Source organism: Tamandua tetradactyla, chromosome 7 (assembly GCF_023851605.1).
Source record: "Tamandua tetradactyla isolate mTamTet1 chromosome 7, mTamTet1.pri, whole genome shotgun sequence".
Classification (NCBI taxonomy): Eukaryota; Metazoa; Chordata; class Mammalia; order Pilosa; family Myrmecophagidae; genus Tamandua; species Tamandua tetradactyla.
This window is the reverse complement of record NC_135333.1, coordinates 168827186-168835494: the sequence shown is the minus strand read 5'-3', so window position 1 is coordinate 168835494 and position 8309 is coordinate 168827186. Positions and strand designations below refer to the sequence as shown.

Below are 8309 nucleotides of genomic sequence, written 5' to 3'. Positions count from 1 at the left end.
ACACGAGACATGAATAATAAAATAGGATTCAATATTGCCATAGGAATGATACGGACAAAGTACAATTGATGTTCAGAGAAGAGGAAATATTCCTGGCTGGGGGATAGATGGAAGGAAGGCCTTGACAAGGGCAAAACTGTGACAGACGGAGATGAAAGAGAAGTATTCTGTGGAGGCCCAGAGGGGGAGGGCAGCAGACGGAGCCCGGGGAGTGGCAAGGGGCACAGTTAACTTGGAACCACGAGCATTTACGGGAACAGCAGGAGAGAGGTTGTAAAGGGCACACGTGCCAGGCCAAGGAGCTGGGACTTCGTTCTATGGAGCAGCAATGAGGACAAAATAGAACCCAAGAAGTGAAATAACGCAACGGAGCCAAAAGGAAAGAAAAAAAGAGATCCAGCAAAGAGGGTGGGTTCTGGGAAAAAATAAAGAAACTAGAATTTTGGTGACCTGGATGATTTTTTTTCAGTTACTCATCAAAACAGAGACAGCATTATGCTACGAAAACTGCCATAGGCACATTCTTCCAAAGGAAATTGATTTCAGTAGAAACATGGATGTGACCACCCTCTTTCCCAAATCATCCACAACAGAAGAGAAATGTACCATCACTGAGGCCAGGGCAGAGAGTAAGTGCTAACTCCAGGGGGCCAGGGCAGCCAGGAGCTGGGAGAACAGCTGAAGGGTGGTTCTGAGCCCTTTGGGAACCACAGATTCCTTTGAGATCTTGCAAAAACGTCCTATATAAGTGAAATTGTGCATACAGTTTTAAGAGGCTCATGCATCTCCTGAACTTTATCCACTGAGACCTAGAAACTCAGATTAAGAACATCTGAGCTGGAAAAGACGAAATTAAGTATGCTCCAGAAGCACCCTCAAAAACGGAACATAGAAACCACAGTTACAGAAGCTGGGGATTCCTTAGCCTGGATGTTTACAATGCAGCTCCTTATCAGAATCCCTGTGGGTGAATTAGGCTCTTTGGGGGTAGGCCTCAAAAATCTGAATTTTTAATGAACCTAGGTCATGATGAAAAAGGTGGTTTTGAAGTCACTCATCCAGTTTCTTCAGGAGCAGAGCTATAGGTCTTCCTAGAAAGGTAGGACACTGTGCTCTTCCTAAAGCTCTTAGTAGAAGTGCTTCAATACATCATTACAGGGCTGAACTCTTATGAAGTTACAACTTGAACCTGACTTTATGTTCTCAAAGCATCTTAGCTCTCCCCTTTCCGTCTTCACTTAAGATGGCCACCATGCCCTCCTGGAAGATAATCAGTCCCCCCTTTAGCCTTTCACAATCCCAAGCTTTCTCACTGTGCTCTAGATATATTTTCATCATCTTAACGGCTCCTGGCTTTTCAGGGCTTACTGCTAGGCCGAGTGCACCAGAGGACAGCTCTTGAGGATGAGGACCTACTGGGGCTCCTGTTGGATGACCCCTGAGATCCAAGGGGAGCCCTCCAGAAAGCCCCATAGGTCAGAAAGTCTGCAGTTTCCCTTAGCTGGCCCTCTGGTTAAGCTAATAAGGGCTTGATGAACTGCACTTTTCATTGGTTCTTTTCAAGTGCCAACCTAAGTGGGGAATTTTGTGATGGATCTTAGGGGTCACTTTCCCTTCCCTTCTTCCCTATCTAATCTGCTGCAGTACCAGAGATCAGGAACCTTATTTCTGTCCTCAGACACAATCCAAATGCCTATATTTGTTATCCTGATACATAGTGAATATTTGATAATTATTTGTGGAATGAAGAAATGAATATAACATAGAAAATCCAACTCAAAATGGCTTGAGCAAGAAGAAAATATCGTCATACATAACTGGAAGTCAGAGGTGTGTGGGAAATAAGGAGTGAGCTCTGCTTCCCTGAGATTCTTTTAGATCAATTACTTTATCAGCTGATAACAAGATAGCTGCAAAAGTCCTAGGACCCATTTGGGGTGGGAAGTAGGGGCTTGAAGAATGAGGGCCCTTTATTTAGGAGCCCCAGCAAACTTCAGTTAGCATCAGATTGGCCCAAGTTGAGCCAGTCTTTGTTGCCAAAGGAATGACATACAGTGCTTTGCCTCACTGGTAAGGGACATGAGAAAAATCATGATTGGTTTGGTTTAAAATGAATCAAGCCAATTAATTAAGATTAACCAAGACATACTCCAACTACATGGTCACTTCACAATGGCGGAGGGTTGGGGTGGATAGAGAGGAGGCTAACCTGGGGTCACTCCGTGAAGTTAGTCAGATAGAAGGAATAGGAGAAATGATTTGTTAAAGAGAGAGGAGCTGGAAAATTGAAAATTCTGAATGCATCTCAATTGATTTTGTTGGTGGTGATGCTCTGAATTCAATAACACATGAGCCTTATGATTTATTGGCCTTGGCTTGGGAATATTGGAAGTGTTGCTATGGATTGCACAGACGCTCTGCTCAAGCAGTGACAGTCTCACACCACCCCTGCTGATCCATATTCATACAGTAAATATATTTAGGAATGAATGAAAAACAAATTTGTTATTGATTCTGGTTTCACTCAAAACAAAATATAACAAATGTCTCGTACTCTTACAGTTTATAGATGGGAAAAGATGGTTGATATGATTATGGAATGCTGGTAGTTCTATTACTTTTTGTTTATTCAATGTGTGATATGGAGTAGGATGGGGACATATGGGACATGGAAACTGATATTTCTATACAGTGCTTTACCTTCTCCATAAATTATGCAGAAAAGCTTATCACGCCTGCAGATTTGCAATCAATGCTCATTCCTCTTGGGGCTGGCTAGAGTCTATCTCAATGTTATCTGTTGTAAAAGCACCAGGGAAAGAGATGTCATTGGAATGGCAGACATGCTCCAGGTTTCTATCCCCCCACAGAAGCTTAAGTAACTAGCAAGAACTGGCAGAATCATCTTTATCAAAGCTAAAACAGTTAAAGAATTGCAGTAACAAGGCTAGTAGCAAAAAAGAAAAAAAAAAAAAGGCAACTTGAAAATGATAGGAAAATCTTATGGCAACCCTGGCTGGACTTCCCCCAACCCCTCACTGGCTTGGCACAGAGCTGGCCAGTGTGGGTCTGTGGGCCTAGTTTTACAGGGAGCACCCCTGGTACACACAATAGTGTGCATGTATGTCTCTACCACTCTGTCTGGTGGCATCCTGAAGGTCTGAGCCAGGATATTTGTCTCTGCCTTAATAACTCAGAACATGCCTTACACACAAAAACAGCTTGTGGGCAGCTAAATCAGTATAAAAAGCAATCAAATCACTGCTGTGTAGAGTAAAGAAATACAGGCTTTAAGACACACAATAAAGCGCCTGGGACACCAAGAAGAAAGACTTTTATGGGAAGAAGAGGGAGCACTGGGACCTGTATAAATGGGGGAACTCCTTGGTCATGAGTGCACATGCCCAGGACATGGTCCATGCTTCCTAAACATACAGAGGGAACCTACACTTTTACTTCAGGATGCTCTCCCAGTTAGGATATAGGCTAATCACACAAACTAATCTGCAAAGACTGGGAAAGATATTTTCTTTCCTTTTCTTTTTTTTTGTTCTTCATTTGTTTTGTTAGCTCCCGGCATTCAAAGAAATTTCTGTCATAACACTAGCTGGATACAATGTTAAGGAACAAACACTTCAGCATCTAAATTCCAAAGATAACACATTAAAATATAATAATGTCCAGAGTGCAGCAGAAGATAACAAAACATCTTCTGGAATTGATGGCCCATGCAAAGGAGCAAGATAAAGATTTAAAACCATCAATGAGGAAGACCAGACTCTGGACATACCATAACAATGTTCCTAAATATGCTCAAAGAGCTAAAGAAAAACACAAAGACCTAAAGGAAATCAATTAAATGGTCAAACATAAAGAGAAAATCATGAAAAGGAACCAAACAGCTGAAGACCATGGTAAAAGAAATAAAGTACCTAGAGGTGTTCAAGAGCAGATTGAAGTTGGCAAAAGAAAGAATCAGTGAACTTGAAAATAAGACAACTGGAATTATCCAATCTGAGGAGCAGAAAGAAAAAAGAATGAAGAAAAGTGATCAGAGCCTCAGAAGCCTGTGGAACAACATCAGGCATGAAAATATACACACACTATGAAAATCCCAAAAGGAAAAGAAAAAGGAGCAGAAAGATAATTTTTAATAAATAATGGCTGGAAATATCCCAAGTTTAATGAAAGACAAGAACATACACACCAAAAAACTCAAACTCCAAAGAGGATAAGCCCAACTAGACTCCACTGAAACATATTATAATCAACCTGTAGAATACCAAATATAAAGAAAGAATTCTAAGAGCCACAAGAGAGAAGAAAGTTTCACATCACATACAAGGGAGTCTCAATCAGATTAAGTGCAGATTTCTCAGTAGAAGCTGGCCAAACTGTCTTTCAAAAGTGAGGTAAGATGAAGACATTCCCAGATAAACAAAAGCTGAGGGAGTATATCACCATAAGATCAGCCTTAAAAGAAATGTTAAAGGAAATTTCCTTAGGCTGAAAGGAAAAGACTAGAGAGTATATTGAAGGCACATGAAGAAATAAAGATCTCTGGTAAAAGTAACCGCATGAGTAAATGCAAATGCCAGTATATTCTATTTTTGGTTTGTAATTCCATTTTTTATTTCTTACAGGATGTGAAATGCAAATGCAAAAAATGATAATAAATCTATGCTTTGGGACACTAATTATAAAGATGTAATTTGCAATGAGAATAACATAAAGGTGGAGAATGGAGCAATATAGAAACACAATTTGTGTATGTTATAGAAGTTAAGTTGATATCAAGTCAAATGAGATTATTATAGATTTAAGATGTTAAATTTTAGCCCTGTGGTAATCACAAAGAAAATATCTGGGAAATATACACAGAAGGAAATGAGGAGATGTTTTAAGGGGTTCACTACAAAAGATGAATGCAAAAGAAAGCAGTAATGGAACAAATGAGGGACAAAAATGTATAAGACTTACAAAAACCACATGGCAAAGAGGCAGAAGTAGGTCCTGCATTATCCATAATTATTTCAAATGTAAATGTGTTAAAATTTCCAGGCAAAGACAGAAATTGGCAGTATGAGTAAAAAAAAAAAATGCATGCACCAACTATATGATGTTTACAAGAGACTCCCCTTAAATTCTGGCACAAGTAGGCTGAATGTGAAAGAATGGAAAAAATATTCTGTGCAAATAGTAATCAAAAGATAGTGAGAGGGCAGGCCATGGTGGCTCAGTGGCAGAGTTCTCGCCTGCTATGCCAGAGACCCGGGTTCGATATTCCCAGTGCCTGCCCATGTTAAAAAAAAAAAAAAAAAAAAAAAAAAAAACCATAGTGAGGGTGGGCATATGAATATCAGATAGAAATAGACTTTAAGTCAAATACTGTGAAAAGGGACAAATTAAGGACACTATATATTGAAAAAAGAGTCAATCCAGCAAGATAATAATTATAAACTATATATGCACCTAAAAATACAGTCCCAAAATATATGAAACAAACATTGATAGATTTGAACAGAGAAATAGACAGTTCTATATTTATGGTAGAAGACTTCAATACACCATTTACAATAGGGTATACAACATCTATACAGAAGATCAATAAGCTAATAAAGGACTTGAACAATGCTGTAAACCAATCACACCTAACAGACATATATAGAACACTTCATTCATAACAGCAGAATATACATTCTTCTCAAGTAAAAATGGACCATTCTCTAGGGTAGAGCATCTGATAGATCACAAAGCAAGTCTCAAGTACTTTTAAAAGATTGAAGTCATACCAAGTATCTCCTGCAACCATCCTGAAATGAAGCTATAAATCAACAACGGAGAAGTACTGGAAAATTCACAAATATGTAGAAATTAAACAATACACTCTTAAGCAACCAAGTTGTCAAAGAAGAAATCACAAGGGAAATCAGGAAATATCTTGAGACTAATGACACAAGAACACAGCATATGAAAATGTATGAGATACAGCTAAGACAGTGCTCAGGAGGAAATGTATAGCTCTAAATGATTACATTAAAAAAGAAAGAAAATCTAAAGTCAGTAAGTAGCCTAACCTCATATCTGGAGGAACTGGAAAAAGAAGAGAAAATTAAACCCAAAGTAAGCAGAAAGAAGGAAATAATTATTATTATAGTGAATATAAATGAAATAGAGAATTGAAAAACAATAGAATCAGCAAAACCAAATGTTGGTTCTCTGAAAAGATCAATAAAATTGACAAATCCTTAGGTAGGCTGACAAAGACAAAATAGGATGTAAATAATAAAAATCAAAAATAAATGAGAGTTATTACCACCAGCCTTGCAGAAATAAAAAGAATCTTAAAAGGATATTGCAAACAATTGTATGCCAACAAATTAGATAACCTATAAGAATTGGACAGACTCTTAGAAACACACAAATTACTTAAGTTGACTCAAGGAGAAATGGAAGGCGACCAATAAGAAATAAAGATATTGTTTTGGTCCCCTGTTCTTCCCGTGCTCCTGGGTTCTGCTTCTTCCCTCTGAACTGCTGCTTGGTGAAGAGGAAGCCATGGCACTCCGAGTCACCAGGTACACAAATATTAATGCTGAAAATAAGATGAAGATCAGTACGGCAGGTACAAAGCGAGTACCTTCAGCCACTGCTGCAGCGTCCAAGACCAGGCTGAGGCCAAGAACAGCTCTCAGAGACATTGGTAACAAAGTCAGTGAACAGCCACAGGCCAAAATATCTCTGAAAAAGGAAGCAAAAACTTCAGCTGTTGGAAGAAAGTACCCAAAACTCTGGAAAAAGCAGCTTTGCCTCTGCCGGAGCCAGAACCAGAACCAGAACCGGAGCCACTAAAGAAGTAAAGTTTTTGCCTGAGCCTGTTTTGTGGGTACTCCCTCTCCAAGTGCAGTGGATATTCCCTCTCCAAGTGCAGTGGAAACATCTGGATGTACCCTTGCAGAAGAATATCTGTGTCAGGCTTTCTCTGGTGTAATTTTTGCAGTAAATGAGGTGGATGCAGAAGATGGAGCTGATCCAAACCTGTGTAGTGAATATGTGAAAGGTATCTACTCTTATCTGAGACAACTTGAAGAAGAGTGAGCAGTCAGACCAAAATACCTACTGGGTGGGGAAGTCACTGGAAACATGAGAGCCATCCTAATTGACTGGCTAATATAGGTTCAGATGAAATTATGAAATTCAGGTTGCTGCAGGAGACCACCTATATGACTGCTGCCATCACTGATCAATTCATGCAGAATAATTGTGTGCCTAAGAAGATGTTGCAGCTTGTTGATGTCACTGCCATATTTATTACCACCAAATATGAAGAAATGTATCCTCCAGAAACTGGAAAATTTGCCTTTGTGAATAGCCATACTTACACTAAGCACAAGATCAGAGGGAAATGAAGATTCTAAGAGCATTAAATGTTGGTCTGGGTCACCCTTTGCCCCTGCCCTTCCTTTGGAGAATATCTAAGATTGGAGAGGTTGATGTTGAGCAATATACTTTGGCCAAATATCTAATGGAACTGACTATGTTGGAATATGATATGGTGCACTTTCCTCCTTCTCAGATGACAGCGAGAGCTTTTTGCTTAGCACTGAAAACTCTTGATAATGGTAAACGGACACCAACTCTATAGCCTTACCTGTCCTACACTGAAGAATCCCTTCTTCCTGTTATGCAGCACCTGGCTAAGAATATACCCATGGTGAATCATGGGCTTACAATGCATATGACTATCAAGAACAAGTATGCCACATCTCAGCATGCTAAAATCAGCACTTAAGCAGAGCTGAATTCTACAATAGTTCAAGATCTAGCCAAGGCTGTGGCAAAAGTATAACTTATGAATTTGAGTTGGTGTACTTTAATATTTGCAAATAAAATTGGCACTATGTGCTGTCTGTTCAAAAAAAAAAATACCTGCTATTACCATTGCTGTTGAACATTGTACTGGGTGTGCTAGCCAGAGCAATCAAGCAAGAAAAAGAAATAAAAGCATCCCAGATGCTAAAACAAATACCATACAATAGGTTGGCTTATTTATTAGCTCATGTTTTTGAAGCTAGGAGAAGTCCAAAAAATCAAGGCAGCAGCATGCAATCTTTTTTCCCTAAGACTGTGGCATTCTGGGGTTGGCTGCCAGCAGTCTTGTCCTTAGCTTTTCTTTCACTTGGCAATGCACATGGTGGCATCTTCCACTTTCTGTTCCAGGTTCCTTGATTTCCAGGTTCTTCTTTCTCCGCATGGCTTCCTCTCTGTGTCCAATTTTCTTTGCTTATAAAGACCCTACCATACGGGAT

At 39.4% G+C, this 8309-nt stretch overlaps 2 pseudogenes; both read left to right on the top strand.

Moving 5' to 3' along the window:
• Positions 1 to 5405: 5405 nt before the first annotated feature.
• Positions 5406 to 7098, top strand: LOC143642847 (G2/mitotic-specific cyclin-B1 pseudogene; annotated as a pseudogene).
• A 92-nt stretch (positions 7099 to 7190) lies between these two features.
• LOC143642846 (G2/mitotic-specific cyclin-B1 pseudogene) lies at positions 7191 to 7849 on the top strand (annotated as a pseudogene).
• The last annotated feature ends 460 nt before the right edge of the window (positions 7850 to 8309 follow it).